Source organism: Triturus cristatus, chromosome 8 (genome assembly GCF_964204655.1).
Source record: "Triturus cristatus chromosome 8, aTriCri1.1, whole genome shotgun sequence".
Classification (NCBI taxonomy): Eukaryota; Metazoa; Chordata; class Amphibia; order Caudata; family Salamandridae; genus Triturus; species Triturus cristatus.
In genome coordinates, this window is record NC_140591.1 from 143,223,230 (window position 1) to 143,248,804 (window position 25,575).

Here is a 25,575-nt window from a genome sequence, read left to right on the forward strand (position 1 = left end):
TGTTATTATAATAATGTATACTTTATTGGTGCTTGTAAGTTTCTCTGCATTCCCTTTTCTTTGGGATGAATCCACTCATCGGTCTAGTGCGTTGATCACATGAGCCTATCTTCACCATCTGCTAATGTTTAGGTAGTTCGTCCATAATTCCTTCAATGATACCAACAATGCTGTCAAATGATATTGGCGACTTCTCCTTCCCTCTTTTGTCAAATCTTTTCTTCAACGCCGATTGGACACTGTGGGATAGTGTGGAGGACAGGAAATCACACAAATACTATGAGAAGCGACTTATTGGTAACAAGTTGGCGTGCTATCACACATTGTCGATGATTTATGATAGTATTGTCGAGATATTGTAATGTACTGATGGAACAATGCTTTTGACATCCCTGTTTTGTCATGTGTTATATGAAAATGGACAACTATGGAACAAAAAAAGAAAAACCAATAAAGATATTTAAAAAAATAATAATAATTGAGTGGGAGATGACATAGATCGGTGGTTTGAGGTCTACGAGATTGCTTTGCAAATACACAAGATCCCTGTGGGGGGTAGGGAGGCAAATTTACAGAAGCATATTACAACTGAAGAGATGGACACCTTACTGGCCATAGATGGGAGTGACAAGATGAAGTATCCCGCCATGAAGTAGGCACTTACCAGGAAATATAGCTTGACCACAGAGAAGTATAGGCAGAAGTTTACGGACAATGTGAAACTTCCCCCACAGACCTAGGTGGATTGTGTTGATTCTTTTTGCAAGGCACTTGATGGTTGGGTGAAGGGCAGTGATGTGACGGATTATATGGGGCTGTACAATTTGATTGCACAAAATCACATATTTAGTCTTTGTTTTACCGAACTGCACCAGCACTTGATTGATAGTAAGCTCGCAGACCCCAGAGAGCATGCAAGGGAGGCGTACCATTGGGTCAGCACCAGGGTCCACAAGAAGGTATCTGTGGGAGATCCAACCAAGGGTTAGTAGGGTCCCCCACAGAAGAAGGGGGGGGGGCAAAAACAAAAGTGAGACGTTATCCAAAGGGCGCCAAACGAGTTCCCAGAGTCAGGTTTCCCAACCCCCACTGAAAAGAAGAAATGGTTCTCTACAGGTAAGCCTGCAGGGAATGTACCCCTGAAGTGTTTTGAATGTAATTAGGAAGGGCACTTTAAGGGGGATCCCAAGTGTGCTATGCGGCCACAGCCCCCCACCGGTGGGCAGTCACTGGGGATGGCTCGTGTAGAGCTTGGGGAGGAGGTGGTCCCAGCTAGTGGGGGGGATACAGCTGAGGTTACCACAGTGTCCCTGGGTGACAGTGAAATGATACAGAGAACCCTCATGCCTGACAATACTAGGAAGCATAGGCAATGAGTTACCATTAATGGGAAAAGGTGGAGGCTCTGAGAGACACAGGAGCCAGCATGATGATTGTTCAATGTCATCTGGTGCCTTCAGAGTAGGTAGTCCCTAATGTGGACAACCAAGAGTGTCAATGTTTAGTGGCTCAGGTTCCCTTTGAGTGCCATGGGGGGAGTCTCAGTTTCCTTGAGGGTAGCTGTGTGTCCATCCATGCCTGTGGGTTGTTTGCTGGGCAATGACCTGGAGCCTACCTCCTGGAAGGAGGTAGAAATCATGTCACACTTGGAGATATTGTGGTTCTCTGAGCGGATGTGCCTGACCACACAGTCCATGGCAGCACATGAGGGTGATCGGAAGGACCTGGAGTCTGAAAGAGTGGCCTAGGTGCTTGCCAAGAAGGGGAAGGACAAGGGGCGTGGGAAACCTGCTCCTGAGATTCCCACGGTCCGGCAGGAGGCTGACCCTGAGGGTGACGTCCTGGGAACCTACTGGGGAAGAAGTGGGCAAACTGGGGAACCTGCCCAAGTTGACTCATTGATAGCAGGACGGAGGTCTCTCCAGGGAGGTCTGTGTGGTGCAGAAGGAGTGCCATATTCTTGTTGGTCTTTGGCAGCAGGCCGAGGCCCGGGTAGCAGATGACCCCTCTGGCAAACACCTGATCTACTGGGAGAATTGTCTCCTTTGTAGTGAGCCTAAGGTTCCAGAGCCTCATGCAGCCGTGTGCTGGTGGTACCCCAGCGCTTCAGAGCCTTTCAACTGGGTCTGGCTCATGATGTGCCACGCCACCCACTTTCATTAGCCTCACATGAGGAAAACGCCTGCGATGATGTGTTCTGTTGGACTTGTCCTACCTGCCAATCGAGTGGCAAGGCAGTGGGAAATTCAAAATCACCGGCAACCTTTCCTTTTTATGAGAACCCCTTTCGAGTAGGTGGGCATTGACATTGTGGGGCCTCTGGATCCCCAGACAGCCATGGGCATTAGGTTCATCCTGGTCTTGGTGAACCATGCCACCCGGTACCAGGAAGCTATCCCCCTGAGGACAGTGACTGCGCCCTCTGTGGCTATGGCACTGATGGAGATCTTTCCAAAAAGGTGGTATCTGACAATAGTACCAACTTCATGTCCTTGTACATGAAGGCCATGTGGAAAGAGTGTGGGTAACCTACAAGTTCTCCACTCCTGAACACCTTCAAACCAATGAGATATTCAACCGTCCCCTCAAAGGCATGATAATGGGTCTACCCGAACCCATGAGGTGTAAGTGGGAGGTCTTCCTGCCTTGTCTTTTATTTGCCTACAGGGAGGTACCGCAGAAGGGGGTTGGTTTTAGCCCTCTGCAACTTCTGTATGGTCACCGTGTGAGAGGTCCTCTCAGTTTAGTGAAAGAGGGCTTGGAGCAAGCTCCCAGGAAGCCACCCCAGGATGTTTACAGCTACATGCAGGCCTTGGGCAATCAGACAGCCCATTTTCGAAAACTCACCCTGGAGAATCTGGATGCTAGCAAGGAGGACATGAAATGCTGGTATGACCAGAATACCACTTCGATTATGTTATGCTTAGATGCTTATATAGCGTGCCAGCTACCCACTCGTAGTTTCCCTGCGTATTTAGCAACAGGTAAGGTTCCGCCAAGACAAGCTAGTTGAGAACAACCAAGTATTTAGTTGTCTGCGGGAGGTGGTCAGCAAAGTACAGAATCTCAGGTGTTCCAGTAAAGCAATATAGAACTTGAAGCCGAGATACACAAAGGAACGGCCTCCCATGCGAGTCCGTTTGATCCTAGGAACAGTGCACAGGGAGAGGCAGCTGGAGTGTAGAGAGCGAGCAGGCTGATAAGGTTTTATCAGGCCTATAATATGGTGGGGGCAACCCCTGAGTACCTTTATAGACGTTGCACAAGGCCTTAAATTGGATGCTTTTCTCCACCTTGAGCCAGTGAAGCTCATGGAGGAGAGATGTAACTGATGCATGTTTTGACAGTCTGTGAATTAGTTTGGAGAGGGTGTTCGGCACCACCTGCATTTTTCTCATGGAGGCATTATGAACCCCCTAGTAAAGGATGTTGCCGTAATCCAATCTGGACAGAATTTGTGCCTGGATGTCTGTTATTTGGGCAGAAACGGGGAGTATCCAGATACACGTTTGTATCCATTTTAGGGTCACAAAACAGGGTGCAGATACCTTTGCTACCTGAGGCTTCATGGAAAGTTTGGTGTACACTAAATAGCCAAGATTCTTGACCTTAAGGGGAGGCACAAGGATATCGCCTAGAGCATCCGGACAGTGCCTTGGGCCCCAAAGGGCTGGTTGTTTCCAAGCACCAGCTCCTCAGTATTATCTCTGTTAAGTTTCTGCGAGTTGTAATTCATCCATGAGCCTTCTTGAGCTATTCAGGTGGTCAAGGACACAGCATTGTGGTCTTTAGCAGATGATAAAGAGAAAATAATGTAAGTATCATCCGCATAGGAGAATAGAGTTAGACCGCAGCGTTCTACTAGGTCATCCAGGGGGGCAAACATAGATGTTAAAAAGTGCCTGACTAAGGGCTGATCCTTTGTCAATAAATGGCACATGGATGAGCCGCTGCCAGAGGAGACCTGGAACGTTTGGCCCTTTAAAAAAAGAAGACATCCAGGAAAGTGCTGTTCCCTGGAGCCCTAGTTATGGCAGTCTCAGTAGGAGCATGTCATGGCACACAGTATTGAAGGCAGTGTTAATATCAAGTAATATCAGAGCTGTCGTCTCACCCTCAACCATGAGCCACCTGAGGTGTTCTGTGACCCCCAAGGAGGGTGGATATGGTACTGATTCCTGCTCTGAACTGTGACTGGGTGTCAGGTAGAAACTTTTGGAACTCCATAAAAGCAGAAAGTTGTTTGCAAACAAGTTTTTCTATAATTTTGGACAGAATAAGAAGGAGAAAAATGGTCTGTAATTGGACGAAGTGGGAAGGATCCAAATTAGGTTTTTCACAAAGGTATAGAACTGTGGCATGCTTCCAAAGCTAAGGAATAAACTCGTCCTGTAAGGAACAGTTAAGGAGTCTTACCAACAGCATCAGAATGTCAGGATCTCAGATGCAGAGCTTACCTGACAGAAGAGGATCTTATGGTTTGTGCCAGTGACAAAGCTAGAAGTAAAACCAGGACATTCCAAGCATTCAATTCCTGGTGGACAGGAGGGGTGTCTGCAGAAGGAGGGTCATCAAAAACAGAGGATGGCGGATGAATGTTGCACTGAGAGGGCTCCCCTCCAGGCCCTTACAGAGATCGTTGGATATCCTCTACCTTGTTAAAGCAAAGTGTCAATTCCTCAATTGAGTCCTGGATAATATAGGTGCTGGAACAATCCTCCTAGGGTCAGAAAGCTCCTAGGGTCAGAAAGCTCCTTGACTATTCTGAAGAGTGGTTTAGGGCAATTTTGGGCAGAAGTGATCAGTACAGAAAACAGAACTGCAAAGTGATCCGACCACAAAAGTGGCACCGGAGGCAACGAGAAAAGATTTTTTATATTAGAGAAGATCGGATCTAAGAGGTGGCCTGCTTGGTGGGTTGAAGTAGAATTCCTAAGATTAAGATTCAGTGCCCCTAAATCCTCAGTTAAGGGTCCTCTAGATGAATGTTCAGGTCCCCCAATAATACAAAATTGTCTGATCTGAAAAATAGGGGAAACAGGGAATAAGGCAGTAGCTTGCCCCAACCTCCCGCGTTGCCCGGCAGGCAATAGATCAGGGTGCCAGATTGTGTAAATTTGGGTGAAAGTTCCAGCACAAAAGACAGCTTCACTGGCCATGATAGTCAAGTCCTGAATTTTGCATTTGCATGTATCTTTAAATACAATAGCAACCCCACCTCCCGGTCTGCCCGATCTATCCTTTCTTGCAATGGAGTTGTTTTGTGGGAGGGCTGAAATCACATCCAGCCAACACATCGCCTACAGCCCAGCTGTTCAACATAGACGCATCTGTCTCATGCACTACTCTCTTGACATTGATTCATCAACAAAGTTGTTCGATTCCGGACACGGCGCATCCCCTCTTTTGCTCAACGCATCGTCCCCAAACTTCAACGCATCCAAGGTACTGTCAGCGGGTCTGCGTGACTCCTGTATCTGGCCCGTGCTCCATTGCGGTCGGACTGGACTTTTAGATTTGCTTGGACCAAGCGCGACCAGATAGCCCAATTTGGAGCTATTGATTTCTAAGCACTGTATTTTGATTTAATCTTGCAAAATTCATAACTTGACTTTTGTGTGTTGGGTTTTTATCATCTTGGTCCTGTATTACTCAGATAAATATTGGCTATTTTTCTAAGTTGGCGTGGAGTACATTTGTGGTGTTTTCACTGTGTTATTGTATGTGTGTGCGCACAGTTACTCTACAGATTGCCCTTTAGTTTTGCCTGACAGCCCTGTGCCAAGTTACCAGAGGGTGAGCACAGGTAAACGTTTAGGGCCATATGTAGGTAAATTACATTTACCGACTTAAATACCGAATTTTACCGTTTCGGTATTTATGAATCGGTAAATGTAATGTAGGTAAATAATTACCGATTCGGTATATGTCGGTATTTTAGAATCGGTATTTACCGATTCGGTAATGGCAACTGGCTTCCCGTTCATTCCTATGGGCCTGGAGGCCCATAGGAATGAATGGGAAGCCAGTTGCCATTACCGATTCGGTAAATACCGAATCGGTAATGGGGGAGGCATCATCATGGGTGGCAGGGTGTCACATTGACACCCTGTTGCACCCCTGATTCGTCCATGTGTGCACATGTGGCGCACATACATGCCCTAAGGGCATGTATGTCTGCCACATTGCACACTTCAAATTGCAAAAAAATGCTTTTTTACAGGTATTCGTCATTTACCACCAACTTTTAGTTGGTGGTAAATAACGAATCCCCACAACAACCACACACTCCCCCTACATATCATTTCAGGATTCGGTATTTACCGAATCGGTAAAATTACCGATTCGGTAATTTTACCGATTCGGTAAATTACCGAATCCTGAAATATGCCCCCTACATACCAAAAGCCTAAATACCGGTCGGTAACGGGATATTTACCGAAAATCGGCCGTTACCGACCGGTATTAGGCTTCCTACATATGGCCCTTAGTGCGTACTACACTTAACCTAACTACGATTGTGGTTCCTGCTTCGACAGGGTGCATACCTCTGCCACCGAGAAACCCAATTTCTAACATAAATCAAGAGTAAACATTGGCCCATCAGTAAATAAATCTGGCTCACTGACAGCCCAAATACGATCCACACACTGACCTGTCAAATCTGTCATTCAGGCATTCCCTGATTGCCCTACAAGCCAGTCCAACCCTGATTTTCGACCGTCTTTATATAAAGGTTGAACAGTTCCATTTTGGCAGCTTGTGAACTGCAGATGTGCTTGTTTACCCCTTAAAGCATTGATATCAATTGGGAGTAGCTAGGGTAGTAACTGCTAATTCTCACTTGCACTGTGGTAACTCTGGAACTACCTTTGCTGCTCCCTTTGTTGTTGGTTATTAAGGCAGCGAAAGGAATAGAAAGTAAACAGAACTTCCAGTCAGAAAAACTACACTTAAGTTGAACATGTGCTTCCATGCTGGTTGTCAGTCAGTCTGCTCATTTAAAAACAAACCTGTCCATGATGGCCCTGGCTCTTTTTTCCCCACTTCAGACTCCAATCCCCCTCAACTGAAGCAATGGATAATTATCATATTTTTCCAGAGGTTGGGCCACTGTCAGCTCATGTAAGATGATTTGTTAGGCTCTTCCACCAGCATCTGCAGTGCTCTTTTCAGCCAGTGTCAGTCCAGGTACCATACGTTATCACTGGTAGGTGAGAAGAAGCAACAAATACATTTTTATTGGTTTTGGCAGCTTACCACAAAGATAAAGTATCTGGAAGAGCACTCTACTTCAAGGGTTGGCTACCAGCTCATTTACTCATCTATGGGCCCTCTAGCCAACCAAAAAGCCAGCCTGTCGCATTAGCAATCACCCCTTTTTGCATGCTCCTGAAGAACTTCTGATGGCTGGTAAATATAACCCCCAGGGAGTGTATAAGCCTGGCCTGCAGAGCGGCTCACCACAATGCTAGCCCTAGTCCTCCCAGGTCATCCTCAGCTCACAGCTTTGAGCCATAGAAGTCCTAGGGTTTTAGGTGACCACAAGGCAAATGGAACCTGCAAGGTGCTCACGGCATGTTCCCCAAATCCCCTTCCAAAAAACTGTTTGATTACATTAAAATGACAAAATAAGTTTGACATTTGAGACTGTTGTTAACAGTGCTGCACACTTGATGTAGTGAGGCAAGTTAAGCACCATTGGAAATGCCCTTGAATTCTACCTTGGTGTTTGCTGCTGATCTTATCCAAATTCTAACTTAATACACATTTATATGGCACAAAAGCCAAATAAGGTAGTAAAGTGCGGAGGTCTTTAGCATCCTCTCCCTTAAAATAGGTAGGTTTTTAAACAATTCCTAAATGGTTAGCAGTAGTTCGGTAAATATCATGTTGCTTCATCAGTCATTCCTACGGTGGAAAAGGACCAGCCTCAGACCTGCCTCCTCCTGACCTTAAGTGGTATCAACAGCTTGTTGTCCATGTATCTTTAGCAGCATTCAATTTCTGCCAGTGTTTGCCCATGCTCATAAAGGCACTTATTTTTAAACTTTCATACAGAAGGAAGGGAAAATATGTACTTTACACTACCTGCATTTATATAGAGAAAACCTTGTTTGGAAAGCCCTAAGGGTTTTTAAAATTGCCCTCACCTACTAGATAGTGGCGTGCTTTATCATAGGGCCGCTGACACACCGGGGTGCAGCCCAACACTCAGGGTGGAGTGCTGTATTTGTTTATGAAAATTATTAGGGATCTACTAAGCAGAAAAAACTATTTAAAACTGTCTAATAGGGTCCCCTATTAATTCTATTGTGGGTCCTCCTTGGCAAGGTTAAAAATTAATGGAGTGTACAAGGGAGTTTAGAACTCTATTTCCCTCTCTGCTATCAGCATGTTTCAGCCTTTTACATTGCCCAACATGGGTCACTGGCATTCCTCAGGATATAGATCCCTTCTTCACACACTTCCAAATTAGTAATTCTAGATAGGACGTTGGCTACAATTCTGTCATGCTTGCCAGTTTGTAGATACACATTAGGAAATTCCCGAGTTCCATTGTCATTACTCCCAACACGGGGTAATGGTGGATACGATGTCCTATTGTCACACTTTGAACAAGGAATGTCTCCAATTCGAACCACTCCTCACCCTCCTATTTTTAAACACCTGCACTTGTTTTAGAGGGTATACTACTTGGTGGTACTCTCAACCTATTTTTGAGCATAACATGAGTGTTTTGCAATGCAGTTTATTAACAAATGATAAGGGTTGCACTTCCAGGCCATCCCTACAGCTTGGTATGAACTGCAGTGGTTCACAGTGTCACACTTGTTCAAGTGTGATGGTTATGAACTTGCAGATTTAGTGAAAAATAATCAGCCCGCTTTAGTATTTATTACAGAACCATGGGCTGTTAACACTTCTGGACCAGGTTTAGTTGCTGCCATACCAACAGGTTACTCTATCTTTAAACATGACAGTTTAAATGAATGAGGTGGTGGCTTTTCAAGATACTTTTATTCCAATATTGTCCTCTCATTGTGAAACAGCTTTTTATACAATCAATATTTCGTACATCTGTACTTTTGCAGGTCTTTTGATATTTGCTCCTACTAGCGCTAAACTGATTTTCTCCAAACTTTGAGAATGTTATTTGAACCATATCTTCATTTTACAAACTTTACTATATTAGGAGATTTGAACTTTCATCTTTAGTATGAATAAAATCCCATACCCTTGCTCTGTTGGAAACTATGAAAAATGTTGTTTTTTCTTAATTTTTAAACCAGCCCTACTCATTTGGCCAAACACACACTTGTTGGCCTTTTTTCAAACCATTCTTCCCTACATTACCTCTCATCTGGTCAGCTTATAAAGCAGTAATTTTCTAGATGAAATAATTAGATTGGTGTACCTCTTTACCCATTTCTGGCCAAGCACGTAAAACTCATGCCTGGCACAAAATATCTTCAGAAAACTTGATTGAGGCTTTGACAAACTCTAGTCCTCAACTATATGAAGATGTGGATCACAATATTCTTGATAAGACAAGTTTGGTCTTCAATACTCTTGATTTTATTTCTCCTCTTAAAACTACGATGACCAAGCAGAGAGTGCAGACAGCTTCAGTAACTTTTAGAGATGCCAGACACAAGAACAAAAATGGTGGAAAAACATGATGTATTTGAAGAAGAATCATAAATTCATGAGTGTAAAGCTCTTATTCAACAGGCAAAATTGAATTACTTGTCGGCCAAGATTGCTTCTGCAATAAATTCTTGAAAGTAACTTTTTAAGACAATTAAAACTCTCACAAATTTTCCAATTAATTATAACGGACTCATTCGATAATTTTGCAATGAGCTAACAAATTTCTTTCAAAAGAAAGTAAATTCGATATAGTGGGAATCTGCATCCTCCAGTCAAAAGGATATCGTATTATCATTTGTCAGTAAAACCACACAAAAGTCTACCTGTGTGCACCACCGTTTTTTTAATCTTACGGAAAATAAGGTGCATGACCTATTTGCTCCATCAAGTCAGGAGCTCCATCTGACCCCTGCCCCCTAAAACTTCTGCATTTAACGCCTGATATTTTTGCTAGGAGTCTCACCATGATTTTAAACAATATAGTTGGCCCCAGTAGCTTCCCAAAAGTTTGGAAAACAGCTATGGTTATCCCTCTAATAAGAGAAAAACCTCCGCTAGTTTTTTAGATTTGAAAAACTACCATCCTATATCAGTCTTACCTATGCCAGCAAAAATATTAGAAAAAGCAGTTAATCTAGAGCTTATATTTTTCCCGGATAAGCATGCACTCCTAGAGGCAGCTCAGCTTGGTTTCAGAAACAACCATATCACAGAAACTGGTCTTTTCACTGCTACTGACGGAATTTGATCTATTATCGATGGTGGTGGCAGAGCAGTTCTAATACTGTTTGACTGCTCAGCAGTGTTTGACACTGTTAGCCACTTTGTGTTGATCACTTACCTAAATCAACAAAGGATTAGAGACAAAGCTCTGGACATACTAAGCTCTTACCTTACAGATTGAGACCAGACGGTTACCATCAATACCTTTTCATCAATCAATCAATCAATCAATCAGTGACACTTATAGAGCGCGCTACATACCCGTAGGGTCTCAAGGCGCTGGGGAGGGGTGGTGCCGCTACTGCTCGAACAGCCAGGTCTTCAGCTTCTTCCTGAAGGAGAGGTGGTCTTGGGTCAGGCGCAGGTCGGACGGGAGGGAGTTCCAGGTCTTGGCGGCCAGGTAGGAGAAGGATCTTCCTCCTGTAGTCGCTCTTCGGATGCGGGGGACAGCGGCGAGGGCGTGGTTAGCTGATCGGAGGTGGCGTTTGGGAGCGTAGAAGTTGACTCGGCTGTTGAGGTAGCTCGGGCCTTGGTCGTGTAGGGCTTTGTGTGCGTGGGTGAGGAGGCGGAATGTGATTCTCTTGTTGACGGGGAGCCAGTGAAGGCCTCTCAGATGTCCGGAGATGTGGCTGGATCGTGGGATGTCGAGGATGAGTCTGGCTGAGGCGTTTTGGATCCGCTGGAGTCTCTTCTGGAGCTTGGCGGTGGTCCCGGCGTAGAGGGCGTTGCCGTAGTCCAGTCGGCTGGTGACGAGGGCCTGGGTGACGGTCTTCCTGGTCTCTGTGGGGATCCACCAGAAGATCTTCCGTAGCATGCGTAGGATGTTGAAGCACGCCGAGGAGACGCTGTTGACTTGTCTGGTCATGGAGAGGGAGGAGTCCAGGATGAAGCCCAGGTTTCGTGCATGGTCAGTTGGTTTGGGTGCGGTGCCCAGGGCGGGGGGCCACCAGGAGTCGTCCCAGGCGGAGGGTGAAGGGCCCAGGATGAGGACTTCCGTCTTGTCCGAGTTCAGTTTCAGGCGGCTGGTCGTCATCCACTCGGCTACCTCTTTCATCCCTTCGTGCAGGTTGGCTCTGGCGGCGGCGGGGTCGTTGGTCAGGGAGAGGATCAGCTGTGTGTCGTCGGCGTAGGAGATGATGCTGAGGTGGTGTTTGCGTACGATGGCCGCGAGGGGGCTCATGTAGACGTTGAAGAGGGTGGGGCTCAGGGATGATCCTTGGGGGACGCCGCAGATGACTTCGGAGGCCTCTGACTTGTACGGTGGTAGGCGGACTCGCTGTGTTCTTCCGTTGAGGAAGGAGATGATCCATTCCAGCGCCTTGTCCTGGATTCCGATGTTGCTGAGGCGCCGTATTAGGGTGCGGTGGCAGACCGTGTCGAATGCCGCGGAGAGGTCTAGGAGGATGAGGGCCGCTGTTTCTCCGTTGTCCATCAGGGCTCGGATGTCATCTGTGGCGGCGATGAGGGCGGTCTCGGTGCTGTGTTTGGCTCGGAAGCCGGACTGTGAGGGGTCGAGGGATCCGTTCGTCTCGAGGAAGGCGGCCATCTGCTTGTTGACGGTCTTCTCGATGACTTTGGCTGGAAACGGGAGAAGCGAGATGGGGCGGTAGTTCTTGAGGTCGGTGGGGTCCGCTGTTGGTTTCTTGAGTAGAGCGCTGAGTTCGGCGTGTTTCCAGCTTTCAGGGAAGATGGCGGTGTCGAAGGATGTGTTGATGATGTCTCTCAGGTGGGGTGCGATGACAGCGTCGGCCTTGTTGAAGACGTGGTGAGGGCAGGGGTCGGTTGGTGATCCGGAGTGGATGGAGTTCATCGTGCGGATGGTGTCTTCTGTGCTGATCGGGGTCCAGGCGTGGAGGGTGGTGGTGGGGGGGGGTGGCTGGTCGGCCGTGGTGTGCGTTGGTTGGTTGTTGAAACTGCTGTGTATGTCCGTGATCTTGTTGTGGAAGTATGAGGCGAGGGAGTTGCAGAGGTCTTGTGATGGGGTGATGTCGTTGTTTCCTGCGTTGGGGTTGGAGAGCTCTTTCACGATGTTGAAGAGTTCCTTGCTGTTGTGTGCGTTGTTGTCCAGCCGGTCCTTGAATGCTGTTCTTTTGGCGGCGCGGATCAGCTGGTGGTGTTTCCGGGTGGCCAGTTTGTAGGAGGTCCTGTTGTCCGGTGTCGGGTCCCTTTTCCAGACTTTCTCGAGGGCTCGGCAGTTCTTCTTGGAGCTCTTGAGTTCGTCGGTGAACCATGGGGCCTTCTTGCTGCCGGGTCTGTTGGGCGGGGTCCTCAGCGGGGCGAGCTCGTCCGCGCAGTTGCTGATCCACTTCGTGATGTTATCGGCGGCCTGGCTGGGGTTCGCTGAGCTGGCCGGAGGGTGTTGGCTCAGGGAGGTTGCGAGCTGGTCTGCTGTGATCTTGTTCCAGCTTCTGCGGGCGGTGTGTTGCTGGTGTTGGTGGGTCGTCGTTCTCTTGAAGGTGAAGTGGACGCAGCTGTGGTCCGTCCAATGAAGCTCTGTGGCGTGGCTGAAGTCGATGTCTGTGCTGGATGAGAAGACGGCGTCGAGTGTGTGTCCGGCGAGGTGGGTGGGGGTGGACACCAGTTGCTTGAGTCCCAGGTTGGCGAGGTTGTCGAGCAGGGCGCTGGTGTTGTGGTCGTTGTTGTTCTCCAGATGGAAGTTGAGGTCTCCCAGGAGGATGTAGTCAGCGGAGGGGAGGGCATGCGGGCTGACGAAGTCGGCGATGTCCTCGCTGAATTGCGTGCGTGGTCCAGGGGGTCGGTAGATCAGGGTGCCTCTGAGGGTGGTCTTCGGGTCGGTGTGGATCTGGAAATGCAGGTGTTCGGCGGTGGTCAGGGTGTTGTCGGTGCTGGTCGTGAGACGGATGGTGTTCCTGTGGATGATGGCGATGCCTCCTCCCATCTGGTTGGCGTTTCGGTCCCTCCGGACGATCTTGTAGCCCTCTGGGATAGCGATGGCGATGTCGGGAGCTGAAGAGGCGTTCATCCAGGTCTCCGTGAGGAAGGCAACGTCAGGGGCTGTGGCGTCTAGGAGGTTCCAGAGTTCGATGGCGTGTCTGTGGACGGAGCGGGTGTTGAGCAGGATGCACTTGAGGTGGGTGCTGCTGGTATTCGACTTGGCGGGTGCTGGTACGGGGCTGGTCCGGATGCTGGAGAACTTGCAGGCGTGGCAGCTGAAGGGTCCGTGGGTGCGTTTTGGAGTGGCTTGGTGGCAATCAGGGAGTCGGCCGGTGTTGAGTGCGGTGAGGGTGGCGGCGGAGTACGTCAGGCGGGTCGGTCGGGGTCCTCGTGGGCCAGGGGTCCTGGCGCTGGTCGCGATCCGGTCGCGGACGGGCGCAGACGGGCTTACCTTTGGCGCGCCTTCGGCGCACAATCGGCGCGCCCGCTGCGCGTGACCGCTGCGCGTGACCGCTGCGCGTTCGCACGGTCGCCATTTGAGGCGAAGTGCGCGGGTGGGCGGAGCAGCTGGGAGGCGGGAGCGGGGAGGGTACAGAATACAAGAAAGGGCGGGGAAAAGCGGCGTTTGGCGGGAAGGGAGGGCGGAGGGCGGCGGGCAACCAGGGAAGGAGGCAAAACACGGGGAAACGGAATACAGCGAAACAGGCACAAAGATTGGTCAAAACAAGGGAAAAAACGGGTTAAAGACAATCAGGCACAAATTCGCGTTAAACAAAGGTCAAAACAACCGCAGCGGCGGCAGTCCGGAACGAGGCAGCAGCGAGGCACAAGGAAGCAAGGGGCACACGCAGCAGCAGGTGGCCGTGCGGCGCGGGGGTGTCCCACAAGTGGGTCACACTCACCTGCGTCGCACGGTCGCCTTTTGAGGCCAAGTGCGCGGGTGGGCGGAGCAGCTGGGAGGCGGGAGCGGGGAGGGTACAGAATACAAGAAAGGGCGGGGAAAAGCGGCGTTTGGCGGGAAGGGAGGGCGGAGGGCGGCGGGCAACCAGGGAAGGAGGCAAAACACGGGGAAACGGAATACAGCGAAACAGGCACAAAGATTGGTCAAAACAAGGGAAAAAACGGGTTAAAGACAATCAGGCACAAATTCGCGTTAAACAAAGGTCAAAACAACCGCAGCGGCGGCAGTCCGGAACGAGGCAGCAGCGAGGCACAAGGAAGCAAGGGGCACACGCAGCAGCAGGTGGCCGTGCGGCGCGGGGGTGTCCCACAAGTGGGTCACACTCACCTGCGTCGCACGGTCGCCTTTTGAGGCCAAGTGCGCGGGTGGGCGGAGCAGCTGGGAGGCGGGAGCGGGGAGGGTACAGAATACAAGAAAGGGCGGGGAAAAGCGGCGTTTGGCGGGAAGGGAGGGCGGAGGGCGGCGGGCAACCAGGGAAGGAGGCAAAACACGGGGAAACGGAATACAGCGAAACAGGCACAAAGATTGGTCAAAACAAGGGAAAAAACGGGTTAAAGACAATCAGGCACAAATTCGCGTTAAACAAAGGTCAAAACAACCGCAGCGGCGGCAGTCCGGAACGAGGCAGCAGCGAGGCACAAGGAAGCAAGGGGCACACGCAGCAGCAGGTGGCCGTGCGGCGCGGGGGTGTCCCACAAGTGGGTCACACTCACCTGCGTCGCACGGTCGCCTTTTGAGGCCAAGTGCGCGGGTGGGCGGAGCAGCTGGGAGGCGGGAGCGGGGAGGGTACAGAATACAAGAAAGGGCGGGGAAAAGCGGCGTTTGGCGGGAAGGGAGGGCGGAGGGCGGCGGGCAACCAGGGAAGGAGGCAAAACACGGGGAAACGGAATACAGCGAAACAGGCACAAAGATTGGTCAAAACAAGGGAAAAAACGGGTTAAAGACAATCAGGCACAAATTCGCGTTAAACAAAGGTCAAAACAACCGCAGCGGCGGCAGTCCGGAACGAGGCAGCAGCGAGGCACAAGGAAGCAAGGGGCACACGCAGCAGCAGGTGGCCGTGCGGCGCGGGGGTGTCCCACAAGTGGCCACCTTCTCTCTCCCTTGTGGTGTACCTTAGGTATCATCCCTTAGTCCAACACTATTTAATCTCTATGTTTTTCCTCTTGCTAAGCTGATCCAAACTTTTGGCTTCTCTGTAGTGTCATATGCCGATGACATGCATGTTATTGTATCAACTTCAAGTAACAAAGCCGAGACAACTATGAGATTTCACAACAGTATGCAAAGATTTTGGACTCTGGATGAAAAATAACTATTTGAAACTCAACGCTGAAACAAATGAGGCCTTACTTTTCAGTAAAAGTCTAATCTTCTGGTATCCTTTCTGATGGCCATCTGAGCTGGGGTTTGAACCGAATCAATCCTTTAAAAAGAGTGAGAACCTGGGTGTCATTTTTGATGATAAGCTCACTTTTTCTGCCCATATGAGTCAGAACATTGCCTCCTGTTTCTATGTTATTAGAATTCCAAAGAAAGTCTTACCTTTTATTCCACTCAATTTACGGAAGTCAGTAGTGGTTGCTCTGATTCTGTCTCAGAAGGACTATTGCAATGCGTAATATTTGAACATACAGAAATTGTCACTCAATACATTTCAAGCAGTGCAAAATGCAGCTACCAGACTTATATTGTAAATACCCAAATTTTGATTGGTTTCCAAAGAACTATCCAGTCTGCATTGGCTTCCAGTGACAAAACGGGTATGTTCAAAACTTTCTGTTTGGCACACAAAGCCTTACACAATATGGGGCCACATGATGTTAAATCGAAATTTAACTGGTATGTTCTGCGAAGAAACCTCTGATCTACCTTTTCTAAAAATGTAGTAGTTAATAAAGAAACCCACTCATCTTGGGGCGGTAAATCTTTTTCTGGGCAATAGCCAGAACTTGACATGTTCTCCCCTTAGATTTCATATCCACCCAAAGGCACTATCTCTTTAGAAAAGCCCTAAAACCGTGGCTGCTTTCGATTTAGCTTTATCCTTATGTAGCTTCCTATGCCTTTCTGCTTCTAGTAGCTAGTTTGTAGTTCTAAGGCGCCTTAAGGTAAAAGCGAGCTCCACAAATTGAATGTTCATTTCATTTAATTATTACTAGGTAATCTGGCACTGTCATTCTGCTGCAGTGGCAGGAGCTGTGTGTGATGCAGCTGTAGTGGACTACCTTTGCCCTGGCACTTATATTTTTACAAATTAGGTGCTTTCTTAAAGACTGCGGAAATTGATAGATGTACAGCCTGTATTTCAAATAGCTCCGAGCATTACCCTGAACTATCGTACGTAGAAATTAAGCTTTTTTTTTCCTTGTGAAAATCTTTGTATTTAACAATTGCTCAGTGGACAGAAGTAGGTGTAATATTGTATGAATAAATTGAAACATTACAAAGAAAAGGCTCAATGGTATTACAATGGCAGTTAGTGTCACCCAAAAGTGCTCATCAAAGTTTGAAATTCTAGTATAGAGTAAATACTATCAAAACTGATCCCACATCTAGCCTGCCACTACCTCCCAACCACCCCATAACAACCCATCACAGTCCCCTGCAGTCGCACCATTGTTTCCAAATGTTTTAGTATTTTTTCGGACAACCCCTACTTTGGTAAACCACTTGTTCCGCCCTTTGGCACCGATCAAGATCGACCTCCCAGTCTCGCTCACTAAGGGATCTACTCACTGCTCATGCCTTTGTGATGATTCCCTTAGCCACCCCAACCGCTAACATTAGCCAGATCTTCTGATATTTGGACCATCCTTTGCCCGGAATGTATAGCACATGCCATGTAGCCTCTAGTGGGACAGTGAGACCCGTGACTTGTGCCATAACATGGACCATTGCCTTCCAGTATTGCTTTTGACCATGGGGCAGTCCCAGAGGATATGAAAGAAGGAACCCACCATGCCGCATCCCCATGTGCACTGGGCAGTGTCTCACTACCCCAGGCGGTGTAGAAGTGATCTGGAGTAATATGATCTGTGGAGTATCCTAAGTTGTCGTAGTCGAAAGTGTGCACATATCGGATCCGCCCCTGGGCTCTGTCGTGCTTCCACCCAGTCGTCATCTTTGAAAATTCCTATGTCACCCTCCCATGCCTCCTGCAGAGACCGTAAGGGAGTTGTTCATTCTTTTTCTATATATCAGAGAGATCGCTTTGTCTGGCATAGGGTCCAACAGCAGTTCTCTCCCTCCAGTACAGAACAGCGCAACATGTGACCTAGCTGTAAATGCCTAAATCGTTCTGATTCCTTTATCTTGTATTCCTGCCTAAGGTACTGAACGGCAGCAGTGTACCCCTCTCCAAACGTCTCTTTAGTGCTCGATACCTAGCAGCCCCTATTTATGAAATCCCTTCAGGTTCCTGACCTCTCTCAGCAAATCACTGTCCCAAAGTGGAATCCTGTCTGTGAGCTTGCCCTCCTATTCCAGAAATCAGGTGGCCTCCCTCTATGCTCTCACCACTGAGTGTGAGTCGGCAGAGAGTTCTCCTGTCTCTTACTGTACAGTAGTGCTGGGTAGCCGCGGCTCCCCATAGCCTCTCGGTCGACTTGATAGGTCACTTTCTCTACATTCATGAATACCGTATCATTGATGGCAGTCAATTGGGCTGCCCAGTAGTAGGCATGTATATCAGGAATTGCTAGCCCACTCTTGTATACCCCTCGTTGTAGCTTGCAGAGTTAGATAAGTGAACTACCCCATCCCACAGGAGCTCGCGCAGTTCACTGTTGACCCTACGGAAGAATTCAGGCGGCACTCTATAGGGGGTATTTTGGAGGACATAGACCAGTTAGGGGAGGGCCTTCATCCTGAAGAGCACAGCCCGTCCCATCACGGACACCGGTAGCTTCCGCCAATGAGCAACTTAATTTCGGAAGAGCTCCAGTTAGGGAAACATGTTCCTTTCCAACCCCTCAGCACTTTGCGTTATATAAATGCCTAGATATGGAAACTCGTCAATCACTATAGGGGCCTCCACCTTGATGATAGGGATAGCCAGAGTAGCTCCCAAAAAGCTGAAAAATATGGAGCATTCTATCCACCGTGATGTGCGGCTGGTTAGCGTATAGTAAGTAGGATGTTGTCAGCATACAGGGCGATCCGTTCCTCTCAGTCCCATTCCGCGCCAATCCCTTCCAGGAGGGGGTCTTGACAAATCAATGATTTGCACTAGAGCAAAATCATTAGGAACAAAGGGCAGCACTCTCTTGTACCGTTGTAGAGGGCGAAAGGATGGGACAACGCCCGTTTACCCTCACAGCATGGTATAGGAGTCTAATCCAAGTACAGAAATGGGGGCCAATTCCTAGTCTGGCAATGGCAGCAAACAGATATGTCCATTCAGTACTATTGAATGCCATCCTTGCGTCTCAGGAGAGCAGAACAGCATCTTCAGTCTGACGAACTTGAGTCATGTGTAAGATCCCATAGTGCCGCCTCAAATTCAATCTGGTACTCCTGTGCAGCATAGACCCGAACTGGTCCGGGTGGACCACCGTGGTTATCACGATCTTCAGTCTTTTGGCCAAGGCCTTTGCTAAAACCTTGGCCTCCAGGTTCAAGAGAGACATAGGCATGTAGGAGCTGCAAGCTGCAGGCGGCTTACCTTTTTTATGGAGGCTACAATAGTATCCAACCTCTGGTCTACTGACAGGCCGCCCTCCTTTCTAGCTGCCTGAAACATGACCAGCATGTATTGTGCCACCTTGTCAGCCACACACTTGTATAGTTCCAGGAGCAGTCCGTTGGGCCCAGCCGCCTTCCCAAATTGCAACTCTTTGATTGCCCCATCTACCTCTTCTACCATCAAGTCCTGCTCGAGCATGTCCCTATCTTTGTTTGACAAGACCTGGAGGGAATGATCTTTAAGGCGATCAACACAGTCCTCACCAATCCGATTTGTGGTGGAGGAGGAGTATGTGTCTTATGTAGAAATGAATGTTTGAATTTTACACTAGGCTGGACAAGAAGCCAGTGCAGACATTTTAACATAGACGATGTCTGTGATTTTTGGTGAGTTTCTGACGTTTCAGCTGAATACTGCATAACCAATGGTTTCTGTACAATAGCTTGTAAGGTGGCAGCCAGTAACAAGTTGCATTAGTTTAATTTTGCCCCATCGTTGTCCACAATTTTCCAGGAGCCAGGTGAAGATGATAGTTTGCAGCAGCTATAGTAACAATTATCTGGTTATCGATATACAAATGAACATCAAAGGTTTTGCAGTGGGTGGTAACCCTTTCCTTAACTTTAGTTTCCTTGTCTAAAGGTCACTTAATGTGCTAATTATAGAAATGCTGCCTTAGATTCATTAAGGCTCATCGATTTTTATTCATCCACTTGCAGGTGTACATGATTGCCTCTTTTATCTTCTTACGATAGCTATCAGGGTCTTTTGTCAGGTAGAATATCACCAAGGTGTTATTTTCATATGGTTCTAAAAATCGGTATTCATTGCTTTCAGTAGCTGCTGGAGCTTCTACAGATTAATACTAAGCAATAAGAGAGACAGATAATACCCGTAAGGAACACAATAAGAAACCCAGAGGAACTGCCACTTTGCTTGCCAATTCTGCCCCCAAACCCATAGTCCACCCTTGCGAAGGGGTGGCCTGGTCAAATGCATAGAACTGAGGAATTCTTCTCCTTGGTACATTGCGTTCAGTGCCTGGAAATGGCATTGAGGCCTATACTGCTCTATTGTCGTACATATACATCTTAATAAATGTACCTTTTATTCCCTTATGACGTATATGTCATCAAGGCACAATACATAAATGTCAAGGGAAGTGTCCCTCCAAGATTGGTGTACAAACTTTGTGCATTAAGTTGATGCAGATCCTAATGAAATCGTGGCCACCTTTACAAACCTCTGTCCTGGCACTTCAGCTTAGGGATTTGCGAACTCTGTAACTTTAATAAAGTGCCTTGACCATTATCTTTGAGAGCTTTCCTCTGTGTAGGATATGTTGGCACATTGCTAAAACCGGACACGCCTGAGCTTTTAGTAGTGGTACTTGGCTGCAGGTTGGCGGCCAGGCAGTAGAGTTATCAAGTGTAACTTGCAGCCAGATGGACTCAATATCCTGAAATTGTAGGCACATCCTGGATCTTGAAGATTTGGCTGTATCCACACTCTTTCAGACTGGCCAAGTTGGGACATTCTGCAGTTCTGAGTCAGAGCAGGACACATTTCTATCACTCCTGCTGTACAAAGGCAAGCAGATAGACTTTGAGATACAAAGGGTGATTACTATAGTCTCTGTGTCCTCTATTCATTGTGGACTCTTTAGCAACCAGATTGTAAGATTTCCTTGGCACCTGATGTTACATCGCAAACACAAGGAGATGATGGACGGAGTGCTGAACATTGCAAACACTCACCCCCATTCACAGATCTGTGTAGAATCCATCATCGTTCTTTAGCTCACTTTGTCACCCCATTTCAGACACAGCTATATGCAAATCAGTCTTGACCCTGTGCCTCATGGGAATAGTCCAGACTGAACTGCCAAGCCATGTCTTCCCTGGACCGGAAACAAGCATCCTGGGACCGGTTTCGGGCTAACAGCCCTCATCAGCCAGGCTAGCTTCAATCCAGTGGCAAAATGAGCAAGGGACCCACGTCTAGGCATACCCTGCCAACTTACGTCAGCAAAATAGCAGGATAACAACAGCAAGCAAATCACCACAGTTGTTCCTTAGGGGTTTTGTTGACTCGACTTTTAAAATTACAATAGGCAGTTTTAGTCTAGCTGTGATTCTGATTCAAAGGAGAAGAGCTTTCTTTTCTGCTAGGTCCATACATTGTCCCGTTTGCACTCTAACACCACTTTCAGTGATGTGGTTTTATTTAATAAGTGTTACAATAATGCCCCATCGAATATGCAAAATATTAGTCATTACCAGCACCAAAATGATAATAGTACTGGGGGGACGTGAGTAATGTGAAAAAGTATGTGCTCTGTAAACACCCATTGTTTTACATGTTTTCCAGCTCCTCTCAAAGTATTTAGGTAATGCCCAACTACAGCAGAATTATACAAACTTGTAATTCAGTCCAGCACTGTATGGGACCTGTGAGATCACATTGATGAAGCAGAGTCTCGATAGGTCTCAATCATTTTGTCTTGGTGCTAATAGTCTGATCAGTTTGTAATATGGACAATGACCCTAGACCTTAGGCTTATTAGCAAATTGATAGCTCGTCCCGTGTAAAGTAAATGTATGACGATCCATTTGTGCATGCCAGAAAGATTCATCAGCATGTGTTGATGTGATTCTGGAAATGCTGAACACTATGAACGAAATTGAGCTTTCATGACCTTTTTATTAAAGAATAGCAAATTATTTTACTAAACAAATTACAAATGCAATAGTTTCAGAAGAAAACACGTATACCCGTGTTCAGATGTTCCCACAATATAAATATTAAAGATTTATTTTCAAGTCTGGTGTTAACCAAGACCTTTTAATGTTACTTAAAATATGTGTAATTTATTTAAATTTTTGGGCTTTCAGCTCTTCATCCATTGATCTGTTGTTGTATCATTCACATTTTGCTTTCACCCACTACAGCATTTAGCATAAGGCAATGGGTCAGCATACTTAAGTAACTGGTTAACTGCCATTTGAGTGACTGCATTTTGCTCTTTCACAAGGAGCACATCCACACACAAGCTGGTCCCCGTCAGTCAGTGTTTTTTTGTTTTTTTTGCTTTATTATTACTTTCGTGTTTGTTGCCTTTGTGTTTAGAGTTTGATGTGATAACAGGACCCTTCTGATGCACATCGCATCTTTAGCACATCCCATCTCCTGCCAATGCATTTGTAAATTCCTTTTGGAGTGTTTTGCTATTCTGAATGCTCCTATTTTACAGCATAGCCGATTGTGTCCATTTGAAACTGTTCTGTATTATGTTATTCTATTTTCACTTTTTTATGTCTTTCCTAATTTACTTATTTCTTGCCTTTGTTCATTCTTGCCTTCTTTCATAATTGTTTTGTCTTTCTTCCATCTGCCTTCTTTTTTTCCTTTCTTTCTTTCATTTTCTTATCTTCTTTGCTTCCTTCTTTTTTTCCCTTCTTTCTTTCTTTACTTGTTTCTTTTTCTTTCCTTCTTTCTTTTGATCTCGCCTTCTTTCTTGCTGCCTTTCCTTCTTTGCTTTCTTGCCCTCTTTCTTTCGCTCCCTTTCTTGCCTTCTTTCTTTCTCTTTTCTTTTTCATTCATTCATTCCTTCTTACTTTCCTTTGCCTACTTTCTTGTCCTTTTCATGTTTTTTTGTATTGCCTTTATTTCTTTCTCAGAGGCAAGAGGCTTGCAGCCTGGCTTTCTTTGGTCTGTGTTAGCCGATACCTTTTGATTTTACTGAAATATGTGTTTAACATAGTTACTTATAAGGGTTTCAGCCACACTTCATCCATCTGTAGCTGGTGTCATTCACATTTTTCTTCCACCCACTCCAGCATGCACTAAGGGGTAATGCATCATCAGTCCACTTCAGTCACTGACTAACTTCACTACGAATTATGGCATGGGAACCTTTCACAAGGAACACATCCACACACAAAGTATTTTCCTTCAGTGTCTGTGAGTACTATGGTAATGTGTTTTCTTTTTAAACTCAAAAACCTTTTTTCCTCTAGCAAATGTTTTTTTAGCTTATTGAGGACCCAGCATATTCCATAACAATAACGTTTTACAAAACAAAATAAGAATTGTCAGAAGGCTGAAGGCTAACACCAGACCCATTGGCTTTCCCAGTGCTTGTTTAATTCTAGATAGCCAGTGCCCTGGCCTGTAGATATATGTGCTTAACTGTGCTAGGTAGGTAGTGGCCAGCACAGGCATCAGAATACCATTTCATTTCAACTGACATTAAAAGCTCGTGTCTAAATATGCACAACAGCACAGCAGGCCAGCATGACAGCAGATGATACTCATTCAGCCAGTATGGTTTAAAGACGAGGTAAGGATTTGTCCATTCAACAAATGCAAACAAGTTAGGACCCAGAAAATACTAAGCAACTCTTGAGAGGAGGTTAGTAATGAGGCGTGGAAAGGAAAACCTTTGGTGATTCACTCCTTACAGGAAGGCATGGTTTATGATGAGTAATCGTTTTAAATGTGCTGTGCCACCGAAGCAACCAGGTGTGGGGTAAAGAAGATAGAACTAGAAGTTGTGCGCAGTTTGATGTGCTAGCATTACCTCGGATAATATAAGCAGCCTCTGTGAGGGAACATGTTAAAATAGCGTGTTAAGAAATGGTGTCACCCTGCTCTACAAAACATCTCCACTTTTTGGAAAGCATTGATGAAGAGCATTGAAAGGGACAAAAACAATAAATTAACAGAACCTGTGGAGCCATTAATAATTCAGTATTTCTGCTTCTTTTTACTTGAACATTTATGTGATAATTAAACTAAAGGAAGTCATCTATGTAGTGATTCGTTTTCAAATTTACAGAGCAAGAAATAAATTAGCTGTTTTTCTTATGTGTTGTAGATTACAATACCAAATATGACTGGGTTTTGTTGCCATGTCACTGAGGTGTGGCCACAGCTACAGTGAGCGCCTCAGGTAATGACCCTTATGCATGCAGTTAGGATCTGTATTTTGTTGCCCTTGATTAGCATTGTTGCGTATCAAAAAGAACTCAATCCCTGTCAACTAAATTTGGTTTTCGGATGGATCTAACAAGGCAAATAGCCCCAAATGAAATGTTGCCTTGAACTTTCGCAGTTTCTAGAATATTGTGTACGTTTGTCATGCATTGAGATCAATATAAAATGCATCCCGGTGATTAGCTGTGTCATACAAAATCTAAATTCAGTAATATAAAAATATGTAAGGGGATACCTAGTTACGAAGTTGGTACGTGGTTTTGATAGCCATTGCTGTCGGGCTCATAAATGTTTGTCTGTCTTTTGCCCTCCCTGAGTTTAAGATTTGTGTCTATTTATGAAATCCGTGCCTGAGAAAGTATGTAGAATTATATTTCAAATTCACATAGATAAGAGATCAATGTTTGTATGGAAATTGCTGTCTTTGAATGGCTGATGCCCGGTGGAGCTGCTAGACAGCTATAGAGGAGGCTGGCCCTGGTTTTCCTTCTCGGCCGTCATCTTCCCAGTCGGTAATTGGGCACGGTTCTCCTTGTCTCCCCGCTGTGTTTCCTTACTACTGTAACATTGTTTTTTGTCTGTGTTTTTACTATGCTCTTGTAACGGATGTAATTTGTATTATGTAACACAATGTTCCTCATGTAAAGTGGTCTGATACCTCCGGGTCTAGCCAGTGCTATATAAAACTCAAATAAATAAAAAACATCACAGTCAGTTTCTTTGTGTTCTTAAATGCACGGATAGCAGTCTGTAAATTACGTCAGTGTCAGGTTCATTGTGTTTCTAGATACACAATCAGTGTAATGCAGTTGTTTGGGTACAAAATTTGTATCTGCTTTCAGTTACCTCCAGATAGTAGTTATGTATCTACCTGTGATGTACGTATTTTATTTATGATGGCTCTGGATTTGCAATATGGTGGACTCTGCGCCTCATAGCCGTTGATCAGAATTTCAGAAGTTTGTAAAAATCTACAAAATGTTTACAAAATTCATAGCAATGTATAATAATACATAATAATTGCAAGTGCATGCTGTAAACAACAGAAATAAAGAAAACATGTAGGGCCAGATTTACAAACCTTTAGTGCTGGGTTTGAAAATCTGTGCAAAACGTTTTTTGTTGAATTTAGTTTCCAGCACAAAGTTGTTTTGCACTAGGAAGTTGCCAAAAGGTAACGCTAAGCAGCGCAGAACACTGGTTTGACTTATTCTTTTTTGAGAGGGGCATTACGTGGGTGATACATGGGCGTTCCTGTGCTTCCAGCCATGCTTTTTGATGCAAAATCCTATTGACTAACAATAGTAAACAGGGTTTTGTAGCAATAAATAACACCACTTTGAAGCTGGTGATAAAAAGAGAAATACTTTTATTTATCCTTTGTTTTCCGACTTTGCCTGTATGCTGCACTGTACAGCACACATACAACGTAGGAAAAGTTTTACTGTTTTTCTAGGCATAGTATTTTGTACTGGAAGGTCACCCTTCCAGTAGAAAACCTCTGCTATACTCATGCAGACCCCCTTGCACTATGGTGCAAAGGTGTGTGCATGGCGCTTGGCATCCTCGTTATGAACCAGCTCTAGGGAGAGAGGAGGAGAGTGCCATATCTCTAGATGTGACGCTGACCTGCTCTCTCCTTGTCATTCAGTGCAGC

General features: G+C 46.3%; 1 protein-coding gene across 4 annotated transcripts in view; it reads left to right on the top strand.

The window, feature by feature from the left end:
* The window catches only part of ZBTB20 (zinc finger and BTB domain containing 20), a 1,375,461-nt gene that overhangs the window by 1,058,044 nt on the left and 291,842 nt on the right, over positions 1–25,575 (top strand). Inside the window, exon 1 of one of the 4 annotated variants that reach the window (XM_085621159.1) lies at positions 23,800–23,874. The exons of the other annotated variants lie outside the window; for them this stretch is intronic. The gene's annotated coding sequence lies outside the window, so the exon portion shown is untranslated. Of the gene's footprint in view, positions 1–23,799; positions 23,875–25,575 lie in introns of those variants that run through there. 4 annotated transcript variants of the gene reach the window in all.